We start from the raw sequence: 15,501 nt of genomic DNA on the forward strand, positions 1-15,501 counted from the left end.
ACATATACTCCCTACACACCACTTATGATTCATTAGGTCCTGGGGATAACATTCATTCTCTTCCGCTGACTATCAAGACCCCTGGTGTCTGTTTCCACAGCCAGCACCAGCCTTTCTGTGCCGACTCTCTATTCTGTTCTCCAGCTTTTCAGGACCAGAGGCATCCTTGATCCCAGGCTGCCTTCCTGACTCATTATCACCTCCCATCTTATGGAAATCTCTAAGGTTGAGTAGAGGACCTCCAACTATTCCTGTAATATCTCCTATCTTCCCCAGCAGCTGCTTGAGCCTCCCCATGATTGACAATATACCCTGGCTTTAAGATGGGCAGTGGTGTGCCACAACATGTCGCCGGAACCTTACTGAGCTCACTGTAGGTGATAAATACAACATACAGTCATTGAATGAATAAGCAGCAGAAGAATTGGAAACCCATGCATGAAGCTAAACATTACAGATACAAAGGAAGCACAGCCCATGTCCTCAGGATGCTGCTGCAGAGGGGCAGGCTCGTGAAAAGCCAGCTATCATATGAGAAGGTAATCATTGCCATGGGACAGAAGGACCTTAACGGAAACTGCCTGGGGAAAGTCTGGATGGCTTCTCAAGTGAGGAACCATTTAATCAAAATCTTGAAGAATGAGCAGATGTTTACGAGGAAATAAAGAGTATGGAGTGATGTTGCTGACGGAAGGACCAGCTGCAAGAATACAGCCTCAGGAAGATATCTGAAAATCCCCAAAGAGTTCATTTTCCTTGAGTAGAAAAATCAAGGTTGGGGTAGTGGGGGCTGGGGAAGTGATCAGTTCATTATTGTGCAAGCATGGGAACTGGACTTCAAGCCCCAGAATGCACTTCTTTAAAAAGCCAGGCATTTGATTGCTTAGATGGCTCAGCAGGTAAAGATGCTTTCTGTGTAGGCACAACCACCTGAGTTTGGTTCCCAGAACCCACATACATGTGGAAAGAGAAAATCGACTCCACAAAATTCATCTCCATATACTTGCCATGGATATAGGGAAGCAGACTGCCCGGGCCTGACCCGGGGCAAAAGCCCCTTGCGCTCCACTCGAGCCCCGGGCTTCCTGGCCAGCAGAGTTGCCTGACACAACGCAAGGGCCCACACAGGATTCTCCACGGGATCCTAAGACCTCTGGTGAGTGGAACAGAGCGCCGGCCCCAATCCAATCGCACGGAACCAGCTCCTTCCGCTCCACTCGAGCCCCGGGCTTCCTTGCCAGCAGAGTCACCTGACACCCACAAGGGCCCACACGGGATTCCCCACGGGATCCTAAGACCTCTAGTGAGTGGAACACAACTTCTGCCAGGAGTCCGGTTCGAACACCAGATATCTGGGTACCTTCCCTGCAAGAAGAGAGCTTTCCTGCAGAGAATACTCTACCCACTGAAACCAAGGAGAGTGCTACCCTCCCAGGTCTGCTTATAGAGGCTAACAGAGTCACCTGAAGTACAAGCTCTTAACAGAGACAACTATAACAGCTAGCTTCAGAGATTACCAGATGGCGAAAGGCAAACGTAAGAATCCTACTAACAGAAATCAAGACCACTCACCATCATCAGAACGCAGCACTTCCACCCCACCTAGTCCTGGGCACCCCAACACAACCGAAAATCTAGACCCAGATTTAAAAACATTTTTCATGATGATGATAGAGGACATTAAGAAGGACTTTCATAAGTCACTTAAAGAATTACAGGAGAGCACTGCTAAAGAGTTACAGGCCCTTAAAGAAAAGCAGGAAAACACAGCCAAACAGGTAGAAGTCCTTAAAGAAAAACAGGAAAACACATCCAAACAGGTAATGGAAATGAACAAATCCATACTAGAACTAAAAAGGGAAGTAGACACAGTAAAGAAAACCCAAAGCGAGGCAACGCTGGAGATAGAAACCCTAGGAAAGAGATCTGGAACCATAGATGCGAGCATCAGCAACAGAATACAAGAAATGGAAGAGAGAATCTCAGGTGCAGAAGATTCCATAGAGAACATCGACACAACAGTCAAAGAAAATACAAAATGCAAAAGGATCCTAACTCAAAACATCCAGGAAATCCAGGACACAATGAGAAGACCAAACCTACGGATAATAGGAATTGATGAGAATGAAGATTTTCAACTTAAAGGGCCAGCTAATATCTTCAACAAAATAATTGAAGAAAACTTCCCAAACATAAAAAAAGAGATGCCCATGATCATACAAGAAGTCTACAGAACTCCAAATAGAATGGACCAGAAAAGAAATTCCTCCCGACACATAATAATCAGAACAACAAATGCACTAAATAAAGAGAGAATATTAAAAGCAGTAAGGGAGAAAGGTCAAGTAACATATAAAGGAAGGCCTATCAGAATTACACCAGACTTTTCACCAGAGACTATGAAAGCCAGAAGAGCCTGGACAGATGTTATACAGATACTAAGAGAACACAAATGCCAGCCCAGGCTACTATACCCGGCCAAACTCTCAATTACCATAGATGGAGAAACCAAAGTATTCCACGACAAAACCAAATTCACACAATATCTTTCCACGAATCCAGCCCTTCAAAGGATAATAACAGAAAAGAAGCAATACAAGGACAGAAATCACGCCCTAGAACAAAAAAGAAAGTAATCCCTCAACAAACCAAAAAGAAGACAGCCACAAGAACAGAATGCCAACTCTAACAACAAAAATAAAAGGAAGCAACAATTACTTTTCCTTAATATCGCTTAATATTAATGGACTCAATTCCCCAATAAAAAGACATAGACTAACAGACTGGCTACACAAACAGGACCCAACATTCTGCTGCTTACAGGAAACCCATCTCAGGGAAAAAGACAGACACTACCTCAGAGTGAAAGGCTGGAAAACAATTTTCCAAGCAAATGGTCTGAAGAAACAAGCTGGAGTAGCCTTTCTAATATCGGATAAAATCGACTTCCAACCCAAAGTTATCAAAAAAGACAAGGAGGGACACTTCATACTCATCAAAGGTAAAATCCTCCAAGAGGAACTCTCAATTCTGAATATCTACGCTCCAAATGCAAGGGCAGCCACATTCATTAAAGACATTTTAGTAAAGCTCAAAGCACACATTGCACCTCACACAATAATAGTGGGAGACTTCAACACACCACTTTCATCAAGGGACAGATCGTGGAAACAGAAACTAAACAGGGACACAGTGAAACTAACAGAAGTTATGAAACAAATGGACCTAACAGATATCTACAGAACATTTTATCCTAAAACAAAAGGATATACCTTCTTCTCAGCACCTCACGGGACCTCCTCCAAAATTGACCATATAATTGGTCACAAAACAGGCCTCAACAGATACATAAATATTGAAATTGTCCCATGTATCCTATCAGACCACCATGGCCTAAGACTGATCTTCAATAACAACATAAATAATGGAAAGCCAACATTCACGTGGAAACTGAACAACACTCTTCTCAATGATACCTTGGTCAAGGAAGGAATAAAGAAAGAAATTAAAGACTTTTTAGAGTTTAATGAAAATGAAGCCACAACGTACCCAAACCTTTGGGACACAATGAAAGCATTTCTAAGAGGGAAACTCATAGCTCTGAGTGCCTCCAAGAAGAAACGGGAGACAGCACATACTAGCAGCTTGACAACACATCTAAAAGCTCTAGAAAAAAAGGAAGCAAATTCACCCAAGAGGAGTAGACGGCAGGAAATAATCAAACTCAGGGGTGAAATCAACCAAGTGGAAACAAGAAGAACTATTCAAAGAATTAACCAAACGAGGAGTTGGTTCTTTGAGAAAATCAACAAGATAGATAAACCCTTAGCTAGACTTACTAAAGGGCACAGGGACAAAATCCTAATTAACAAAATCAGAAATGAAAAGGGAGACATAACAACAGATCCTGAAGAAATCCAAAACACCATCAGATCCTTCTACAAAATGTTATACTCAACAAAACTGGAATACCTGGACGAAATGGACAAATTTCTGGACAGATACCAGGTACCAAAGTTGAGTCAGGATCAAGTTGACCATCTAAACAGTCCCATATCACCTAAAGAAATAGAAGCAGTTATTAATAGTCTCCCAGCCAAAAAAAGCCCGAAGCCACTATTACTCTGATACCTAAACCACAGAAAGATCCAACAAAGATAGAGAACTTCAGACCAATTTCTCTTATGAACATCGATGCAAAAATTCTTAATAAAATTCTCGCTAACCGAATCCAAGAACACATTAAAGCAATCATCCATCCTGACCAAGTAGGTTTTATTCCAGGGATGCAGGGATGGTTTAATATACGAAAATCCATCAATGTAATCCATTATATAAACAAACTCAAAGACAAAAACCACATGATCATCTCGTTAGATGCAGAAAAAGCATTTGACAAGATCCAACACCCATTCATGATAAAAGTTCTGGAAAGATCAGGAATTCAAGGCCAATACCTAAACATGATAAAAGCAATCTACAGCAAACCAGTAGCCAACATCAAAGTAAATGGAGAGAAGCTGGAAGCAATCCCACTAAAATCAGGGACTAGACAAGGCTGCCCACTTTCTCCCTACCTTTTCAACATAGTACTTGAAGTATTAGCCAGAGCAATTCGACAACAAAAGGAGATCAAGGGGATACAAATTGGAAAAGAGGAAGTCAAAATATCACTTTTTGCAGATGATATGATAGTATATATAAGTGACCCTAAAAATTCCAACAGAGAACTCCTAAACCTGATAAACAGCTTCGGTGAAGTAGCTGGATATAAAATTAACTCAAACAAGTCAATGGCCTTTCTCTACACAAAGAATAAACAGGCTGAGAAAGAAATTAGGGAAACAACACCCTTCTCAATAGCCACAAATAATATAAAATATCTCGGCGTGACTCTAACGAAGGAAGTGAAAGATCTGTATGATAAAAACTTCAAGTCCCTGAAGAAAGAAATTAAAGAAGATCTCAGAAGATGGAAAGATCTCCCATGCTCATGGATTGGCAGGACCAACATTGTAAAAATGGCTATCTTGCCAAAAGCAATCTACAGATTCAATGCAATCCCCATTAAAATTCCAACTCAATTCTTCAACGAATTAGAAGGAGCAATTTGCAAATTCATCTGGAATAACAAAAAACCGAGGATAGCAAAAACTCTTCTAAAGGATAAAAGAACCTCTGGTGGAATCACCATGCCTGACCTAAAGCTTTACTACAGAGCAATTGTGATAAAAACTGCATGGTACTGGTATAGAGACAGACAAGTGGACCAATGGAATAGAATTGAAGACCCAGAAATGAACCCACACACCTATGGTCACTTGATCTTCGACAACGGAGCTAAAACCATCCAGTGGAAGAAAGACAGCATTTTCAACAATTGGTGCTGGCACAACTGGTTGTTATCATGTAGAAGAATGCGAATCGATCCATACTTATCTCCTTGTACTAAGGTCAAATCTAAGTGGATCAAGGAACTTCACATAAAACCAGAGACACTGAAACTTATAGAGGAGAAAGTGGGGAAAAGCCTTGAAGATATGGGCACAGGGGAAAAATTCCTGAACAGAACAGCAATGGCTTGTGCTGTAAGATCGAGAATTGACAAATGGGACCTAATGAAACTCCAAAGTTTCTGCAAGGCAAAAGACACTTTCTATAAGACAAAAAGACCACCAACAGACTGGGAAAGGATCTTTACCTATCCTAAATCAGATAGGGGACTAATATCCAACATATATAAAGAACTCAAGAAGGTGGACCTCAGAAAATCAAATAACCCCCTTAAAAAATGGGGCTCAGAACTGAACAAAGAATTCTCACCTGAGGAATACCGAATGGCAGAGAAGCACCTGAAAAAATGTTCAACATCCTTAATCATCAGGGAAATGCAAATCAAAACAACCCTGAGATTCCACCTCACACCAGTCAGAATGGCTAAGATCAAAAATTCAGGTGACAGCAGATGCTGGCGAGGATGTGGAGAAAGAGGAACACTCCTCCATTGTTGGTGGGATTGCAGGCTTGTACAACCACTCTGGAAATCAGTCTGGCGGTTCCTCAGAAAATTGGACATAGTACTACCGGAGGATCCCGCAATACCTCTCCTGGGCATATATCCAGAAGAAGCCCCAACTGGTAAGAAGGACACATGCTCCACTATGTTCATAGCAGCCTTATTTATAATAGCCAGAAACTGGAAAGAACCCAGATGCCCCTCAACAGAGGAATGGATACAGAAAATGTCGTACATCTACACAATGGAGTACTACTCAGCTATTAAAAAGAATGAATTTATGAAATTCCTAGCCAAATGGATGGACCTGGAGAGCATCATCCTGAGTGAGGTAACACATTCACAAAGGAACTCACACAATATGTACTCACTGATAAGTGGATATTAGCCCAAAACCTAGGATACCCAAGATATAAGATACAATTTCCTAATCACATGAAACTCAAGAAAAATGAAGACTGAAGTGTGCACACTATGCCCCTCCTTAGAAGTGGGAACAAAACACCCATGGAAGGAGTTACAGAAACAAAGTATGGAGCTGAGATGAAAGGATGGACCATGTAGAGACTGCCATATCCAGGGATCCACCCCATAATCAGCTTCCAAATGCTGACACCATTGCATACACTAGCAAGATTTTACTGAAAGGACCCAGATGTAGCTGTCTCTTGTGAGACTATGCCGGGGCCTAGCAAACACAGAAGTGGATGCTCACAGTCAGCTAATGGATGGATCATAGGGCTCCCAATGGAGGAGCTAGAGAAAGTACCCAAGGAGCTAAAGGGATCTTCAACCCTATAGGTGGAACAACATTATGAACTAACCAGTACCCCTGAGCTCTTGACTCTAGCTGCATATGTATCAAAAGATGGCCTAGTCGGCCATCACTGGAAAGAGAGGCCCATTGGACACGCAGACTTTGTGTGCCCCGGTACAGGGGAACGCCAGGGCCAAAGGGGGGGAGTGGGTGGGTAGGGGAGTGGGGGTGGTTGGGTATGGGGGACTTTTGGTATAGCATTGGAAATGTAAATGAGCTAAATACCTAATAAAAAATGGAAAAAAAAAACTTCAAATCTCTGAAGAAAGAAATTAAAGAACATCTCAGAAGATGGAAAGATCTCCCATGCTCATGGATTGGCAGGATCAACATTGTAAAAATGGCTATCTTGCCAAAAGCAATCTACAGATTCAATGCAATCCCCATCAAAATTCCAACTCAATTCTTCAACAAATTAGAAGGAGCAATTTTTAAATTCATCTGGAATAACAAAAAACCTAGGATAGCAAAAAGTCTTCTCAAGGATAAAAGAACCTCTGGTGGAATCACCATGCCTGACCTAAAGCTTTACTACAGAACAATTGTGATAAAAACTGCATGGTACTGGTATAGAAACAGACAAGTAGACCAATGGAATAGAATTGAAGACCCAGAAATGAACCCACACACCTATGGTCACTTGATCTTCGACAAGGGAGCTAAAACCATCCAGTGGAAGAAAGACAGCATTTTCAACAATTGGTGCTGGCACAACTGGTTGTTATCATGTAGAAGAATGCGAATCGATCCATACTTATCTCCTTGTACTAAGGTCAAATCTAAGTGGATCAAAGAACTTCACATAAAACCAGAGACACTGAAACTTATAGAGGAGAAAGTGGGGAAAAGCCTTGAAGATATGGGCACAGGGGAAATATTCCTGAACAGAACAGCAATGGCATGTGCTGTAAGATCGAGAATTGACAAATGGGACCTAATGAAACTCCAAAGTTTCTGCAAGGCAAAAGACACCGTCAATAAGACAAAAAGACCACCAACAGATTGGGAAAGGATCTTTACCTATCCTAAATCAGATAGGGGGCTAATATCCAACATATATAAAGAACTCAAGAAGGTGGACTCCAGAAAATCAAATAACCCCATTAAAAAATGGGGCTCAGAACTGAACAAAGAATTCTCACCTGAGGAATACCGAATGGCAGAGAAGCACCTGAAAAAATGTTCAACATCCTTAATCATCAGGAAAATGCAAATCAAAACAACCCTGAGATTCCACCTCACACCAGTCAGAATGGCTAAGATCAAAAATTCAGGTGACAGCAGATGCTGGCGTGGATGTGGAGAAAGAGGAACACTCCTCCATTGTTGGTGGGATTGCAGGCTTGTACAACCACTCTGGAATTCAGTCTGGCGGTTCCTCAGAAAATTGGACATAGTACTACCGGAGGATCCAGCAATACCTCTCCTGGGCATTTATCCAGAAGATGCCCCAACTGGTAAGAAGGACACATGCTCCACTATGTTCATAGCAGCCTTATTTATAATAGCCAGAAGCTGGAAAGAACCTAGATGCCCCTCAACAGAGGAATGGATACAGAAAATGTGGTACATCTACACAATGGAGTACTACTCAGCTATTAAAAAGAATGAATTTATGAAATTCCTAGGCAAATGGATGGACCTGGAGGGCATCATCCTGAGTGAGGTAACGCATTCACAAAGGAACTCACACAATATGTACTCACTGATAAATGGGTATTAGCCCCAAACCTAGGATTCCCAAGATATAAGGTACAATTTGCTAAACACATGAAACTCAAGAAGAATGAAGACTGAAGTGTGGACACTATGCCCCTCCTTAGAATTGGGAACAAAACACCCATGGAAGGAGTTACAGAGACAAAGTTTGGAGCTGAGATGAAAGGATGGACCATGTAGAGACTGCCATATCCAGGGATCCACCCCATAATCAGCATCCAAACGCTGACACCATTGCATACCCTAGCAAGATTTTATTGAAAGGACCCAGATGTAGCTATCTCTTGTGAGACTATGCCCGGGCCTAGCAAACACAGAAGTGGATGCTCACAGTCAGCTAATGGATGGATCACAGGGCTCCCAATGGAGCAGCTAGAGAAAGAACCCAAGGAGCTAAAGGGATCTGCAACCCTATAGGTGGAACAACATTATGAACTAACCAGTACCCCGAAGCTCTTGACTCTAGCTGCATATGTATCAAAAGATGGCCTAATCGGCCATCACTGGAAAGAGAGGCCCATTGGACACGTAAACTTTGTATGCCCCAGTACAGGGGAACGCCAGGGCCAAAAAGGGGGAGTGGGTGGGTAGGGGAGTGGGGGTGGTTGGGTATGGGGGACTTTTGGTATAGCATTGGAAATGTAAATGAGCTAAATACCTAATAAAAAATGGAAAAAAAATACTTGCCATGTATGACATGTTCCTGTATACACACACACACACACACACACACACACACACACACACACACACACCTACCTCTTCATTACAGAGATGGGTGAGTCCCAAGGGTATCTCATGAAGGACTCAGCAGGGCTATTACAGGATGTTAAGATGTTATGCTAGCCCTGGCTGCCTCCTGGAACTCAGCGCCACAAAACCACATCGACGAGGCACACAAAGCCAGATTGTTTGTTTGTTTTTCCTTCAGAAATAAGCTGGCAGTTTTATAATAACACCAGGAAAATTGCACTTTAGGGGTCACCAAAATATTCCTGAAAGGCTTTACGAGCAATGCCTGTGGTGTCCCCTGGAGCCTGCAGTATTGCCTCCTGTATCTCATCCCACTCCAAGAGGCTATCAAAGCCAACTTCAGATATTGGAGAAAGCTGCAGATTTGAGAGTGTGAGACAGAGGGAAGGGTGGACCAGAATGGGCCAGTCAGGGGTCTCTCTAGCCTAACCTCTGAAAGTTGTGCCTTCTGCATCGAACAGGGTAGTAGGATATGGTGTCCATCTTGGAAGGAAGCATGGCTGCCATTCAACAGTGTAGCTCCTTCACCCAGGAAGTCCCTCAGCAAACATGTCCAAGGTTTCTTTAACCCAAATATCAGATACATGTGCATGCATCTTTTTGCGTGCAAGTGTGTGTGTGTGCATTTGTGTGCATGTGTGTGGACAAGTTTGTGGTGTAAAGAGGATGCCCTTGCATGTCATTCCTCAGGTACTTTGTACTTTTAGTTTTTAGGATGGGGTACCTCTGGCTGGAAATTGCTAAGTAGGCTAGGCTGGCTGGCCAGCAAACCCCACGGGTCCACCTACCTCTGCCTCTCCTTTGCTGGAATTGTAGGTGTGCACTATCATTACACCTAGCTTGTTTAATAGCCAAGCCCTCGTTCATGAAAGGCAAGCTCTGAGCTGACTGAGCTGTCTCTCCAGCCTGCTTATGCATCCACTCCAGGATTAGCAAACGACTAGTTAATGTCATGAAAGTAATGCCCAATGCAGTCATTACCCCCCCCCCTTTCCCTATGCAGAGATAAGATAGTGAATTTAAAAGTTTTGTTATTATTATTATAATTTTTGTTGATTTGGGTATTTGGCTATGGGTGTGAGGGTGCCCGTGGTTCACATGGAAATAACTCTGAGGAGACAGTTTTTCTCCTTCTACTGTGGTTTGGGGAATTCAACTCTGCTCATCACGTTTGTTTACTTGCTAAGCTGCCTCACTGCCCTCTTCATTCTGGTAATCACCATCAAGAAGTCCTTCAGGGACTCGAGCGCCGGGCTTCCTTGCCAGCAGAGTCTTGCCCAACACCCGCAAGGGCCCACACGGGACTCCCCACGGGACCCTAAGACCTCTGGTGAGTGGAACACAGCGCCTGCCCCAATCCAATCTCGCGGAACTTGAGACTGCAGTACATAGGGAAGCAGGCTACCCGGGCCTGATCTGGGGCACAAGTCCCTTCCGCTCGACTCGAGACTCGAGCCCCGGGCTACCTTGCCAGCAGAGTCTTGCCCAACACCCGCAAGGGCCCACACGGGACTCCCCACGGGACCCTAAGACCTCTAATGAGTGGAACACAGCGCCTGCCCCAATCCAATCGCGCGGAACTTGAGACTGCGGTACATAGGGAAGCAGGCTACCCGGGCTTGATCTGGGGCACAAACCCCTTCCACTCCACTCGAGCCCCGGGCTACCTTGCCAGCTGAGTCGCCTGACACCCGCAAGGGCCCACACAGGATTCCACACGTGATCCTAAGACCTCTAGTGAATGGAACACAACTTCTGCCAGGAGTCTGGTTCGAACACCAGATATCTGGGTACCTGCCTTGCAAGAAGAGAGCTTGCCTGCAGAGAATACTCTGCCCACAGAAACTAAGGAGAGTGCTACCCTCAAGGTCTGCTCATAGAGGCTAACAGAGTCACCTGAAGAACAAGCTCTTAACAGTGACAACTAAAACAGCTAGCTTCAGAGATTACCAGATGGCGAAAGGCAAACGTAAGAATCCTACTAACAGAAATCAAGACCACTCACCATCATCAGAACACAGCACTCCCACCTTACCTAGTCCTGGGCACCCCAACACAACCGAAAATCTAGACCCAGATTTAAAAACATTTCTCATGATGATGATAGAGGACATCAAGAAGGACTTTCATAAGTCACTTAAAGAATTACAGGAGAGCACTGCTAAAGAGTTACAGGCCCTTAAAGAAAAGCAGGAAAACACAGCCAAACAGGTAGAAATCATTAAAGAAAAACAGGAAAACACATCCAAACAGGTGATGGAAATGAACAAAACCATACTAGAACTAAAAGGGGTAAGTAGACACAATAAAGAAAACCCAAAGCGAGGCAACGCTGGAGATAGAAACCCTAGGAAAGAGATCTGGAACCATAGATGCGAGCATCAGCAACAGAATACAAGAAATGGAAGAGAGAATCTCAGGTGCAGAAGATTCCATAGAGAACATCGACACAACAGTCAAAGAAAATACAAAATGCAAAAGGATCCTAACTCAAAACATCCAGGTAATCCAGGACACAATGAGAAGACCAAACCTACGGATAATAGGAATTGATGAGAATGAAGATTTTCAACTTAAAGGGCCAGCTAATATCTTCAACAAAATAATAGAAGAAAACTTCCCAAACATAAAAAAAGAGATGCCCATGATCATACAAGAAGCCTACAGAACTCCAAATAGACTGGACCAGAAAAGAAATTCCTCCCGACACATAATAATCAGAACAACAAATGCACTAAATAAAGATAGAATATTAAAAGCAGTAAGGGAGAAAGGTCAAGTAACATATAAAGGAAGGCCTATCAGAATTACACCAGACTTTTCACCAGAGACTATGAAAGCCAGAAGAGCCTGGACAGATGTTATACAGACACTAAGAGAACACAAATGCCAGCCCAGGCTACTATACCCGGCCAAACTCTCAATTACCATAGATGGAGAAACCAAAGTATTCCACGACAAAACCAAATTCACACAATATCTTTCCACGAATCCAGCCCTTCAAAGGATAATAACAGAAAAGAAGCAATACAAGGACGGAAATCACGCCCTAGAACAACCAAGAAAGTAATCATTCAACAAACCAAAAAGAAGACAGCCACAAGAACAGAATGCCAACTCTAACAACAAAAATAAAAGGGAGCAACAATTACTTTTCCTTAATATCTCTTAATATCAATGGACTCAATTCCCCAATAAAAAGACATAGACTAACAGACTGGCTACACAAACAGGACCCAACATTCTCCTGCTTACAGGAAACCCATCTCAGGGAAAAAGACAGACACTACCTCAGAGTGAAAGGCTGGAAAACAATTTTCCAAGCAAATGGACTGAAGAAACAAGCTGGAGTAGCCATTTTAATATCGGATAAAATCGACTTCCAACCCAAAGTTATCAAAAAAGACAAGGAGGGACACTTCATACTCATCAAAGGTAAAATCCTCCAAGAGGAACTCTCAATTCTGAATATCTACGCACCAAATGCAAGGGCAGCCACATTCATTAGAGACACTTTAGTAAAGCTCAAAGCATACATTGCACCTCACACAATAATAGTGGGAGACTTCAACACACCACTTTCTTCAAAGGACAGATCGTGGAAACAGAAACTAAACAGGGACACAGTGAAACTAACAGAAGTTATGAAACAAATGGACCTGACAGATATCTACAGAACATTTTATCCTAAAACAAAAGGATATACCTTCTTCTCAGCACCTCACGGGACCTTCTCCAAAATTGACCATATAATTGGTCACAAAACAGGCCTCAATAGATACAAAAATATTGAAATTGTCCCATGTATCCTATCAGACCACCATGGCCTAAGACTGATCTTCAATAACAACATAAATAATGGAAAGCCAACATTCACGTGGAAACTGAATAACACTCTTCTCAATGATACCTTGGTCAAGGAAGTAATAAAGAAAGAAATTAAAGACTTTTTAGAGTTTAATGAAAATGAAGCCACAACGTACCCAAACCTATGGGACACAATGAAAGCATTTCTAAGAGGGAAACTCATAGCTCTGAGTGCCTCCAAGAAGAAACGGGAGACAGCACATACTAGCAGCTTGACAACACATCTAAAAGCCCTAGAAAAAAAGGAAGCAAATTCACCCAAGAGGAGTAGACGGCAGGAAATAATCAAACTCAGGGGTGAAATCAACCAAGTGGAAACAAGAAGAACTATTCAAAGAATTAACCAAACGAGGAGTTGGTTCTTTGAGAAAATCAACAAGATAGATAAACCCTTAGCTAGACTCACTAAAGGGCACAGAGACAAAATCCTAATTAACAAAATCAGAACTGAAAAGGGAGACATAACAACAGATCCTGAAGAAATCCAAAACACCATCAGATCCTTCTACAAAAGGCTATACTCAACAAAACTGGAAAACCTGGATGAAATGGACAAATTTCTGGACAGATACCAGGTACCAAAGTTGAATCAGGATCAAGTTGACCATCTAAACAGTCCCATATCACCTAAAGAAATAGAAGCAGTTATTAATAGTCTCCCAACCAAAAAAAGCCCAGGACCAGATGGGTTTAGTGCAGAGTTCTATCAGACGTTCAAAGAAGATCTAATTCCAATTCTGCACAAACTATTTCACAAAATAGAAGTAGAAGGTACTCTACCCAACTCATTTTATGAAGCCACTATTACTCTGATACCTAAACCACAGAAAGATCCAACAAAGATAGAGAACTTCAGACCAATTTCTCTTATGAACATCGATGCAAAAATTCTTAATAAAATTCTCGCTAACCGAATCCAAGAACACATTAAAGCAATCATCCATCCTGACCAAGTAGGTTTTATTCCAGGGATGCAGGGATGGTTTAATATACGAAAATCCATCAATGTAATCCATTATATAAACAAACTCAAAGACAAAAACCACATGATCATCTCGTTAGATGCAGAAAAAGCATTTGACAAGATCCAACACCCATTCATGATAAAAGTTCTGGAAAGATCAGGAATTCAAGGCCCATACATAAACATGATAAAAGCAATCTACAGCAAACCAGTAGCCAACATCAAAGTAAATGGAGAGAAACTGGAAGCAATCCCACTAAAATCAGGGACTAGACAAGGCTGCCCACTTTCTCCCTACCTTTTCAACATAGTACTTGAAGTATTAGCCAGAGCAATTCGACAACAAAAGGAGATCAAGGGGATACAAATTGGAAAAGAGGAAGTCAAAATATCACTTTTTGCAGATGATATGATAGTATATATAAGTGACCCTAAAAATTCTACCAGAGAACTCCTAAACCTGATAAACAGCTTCGGTGAAGTAGCTGGATATAAAATAAACTCAAACAAGTCAATGGCCTTTCTCTATACAAAGAATAAACAGGCTGAGAAAGAAATTAGGGAAACAACACCCTTCTCAATAGTCACAAATAATATAAAATATCTTGGCGTGACTCTAACTAAGGAAGTGAAAGATCTGTATGATAAAAACTTCAAATCTCTGAAGAAAGAAATTAAGGAAGATCTCAGAAGATGGAAAGATCTCCCATGCTCATGGATTAGCAGGATCAACATTGTAAAAATGGCTATCTTGCCAAAAGCAATCTACAGATTCAATGCAATCCCCATCAAAATTCCAACTCAATTCTTCAACGAATTGGAAGGAGCAATTTGCAAATTTGTCTGGAATAACAAAAAACCTAGGATATTTTTGCTATAGGATAGCAAAAAGTCTTCTCAAGGATAAAAGAAATTCTGGCGGAATCACCATGCCAGACCTAAAGCTTTACTACAGAGCAATTGTGATAAAAACTGCATGGTACTGGTATAGAGACAGACAAGTAGACCAATGGAATAGAATTGAAGACCCAGAAATGAACCCACACACCTATGGTCACTTGATCTTCGACAAGGGAGCTAAAACCATCCAGTGGAAGAAAGACAGCATTTTCAACAATTGGTGCTGGCACAACTGGTTGTTATCATGTAGAAGAATGGGAATCGATCCATACCTATCTCCTTGTACTAAGGTCAAATCTAAGTGGATCAAGGAACTTCACATAAAACCAGAGACACTGAAACTTATAGAGGAGAAAGTGGGGAAAAGCCTTGAAGATATGGGCACAGGGGAAAAATTCCTGAACAGAACAGCAATGGCATGTGCTGTAAGATCGAGAATTGACAAATGGGACCTAATGAAACTCC

The sequence above is a fragment of the Mus musculus genome, chromosome 6 (assembly GCF_000001635.26).
Source record: "Mus musculus strain C57BL/6J chromosome 6, GRCm38.p6 C57BL/6J".
Classification (NCBI taxonomy): domain Eukaryota; kingdom Metazoa; phylum Chordata; class Mammalia; order Rodentia; family Muridae; genus Mus; species Mus musculus.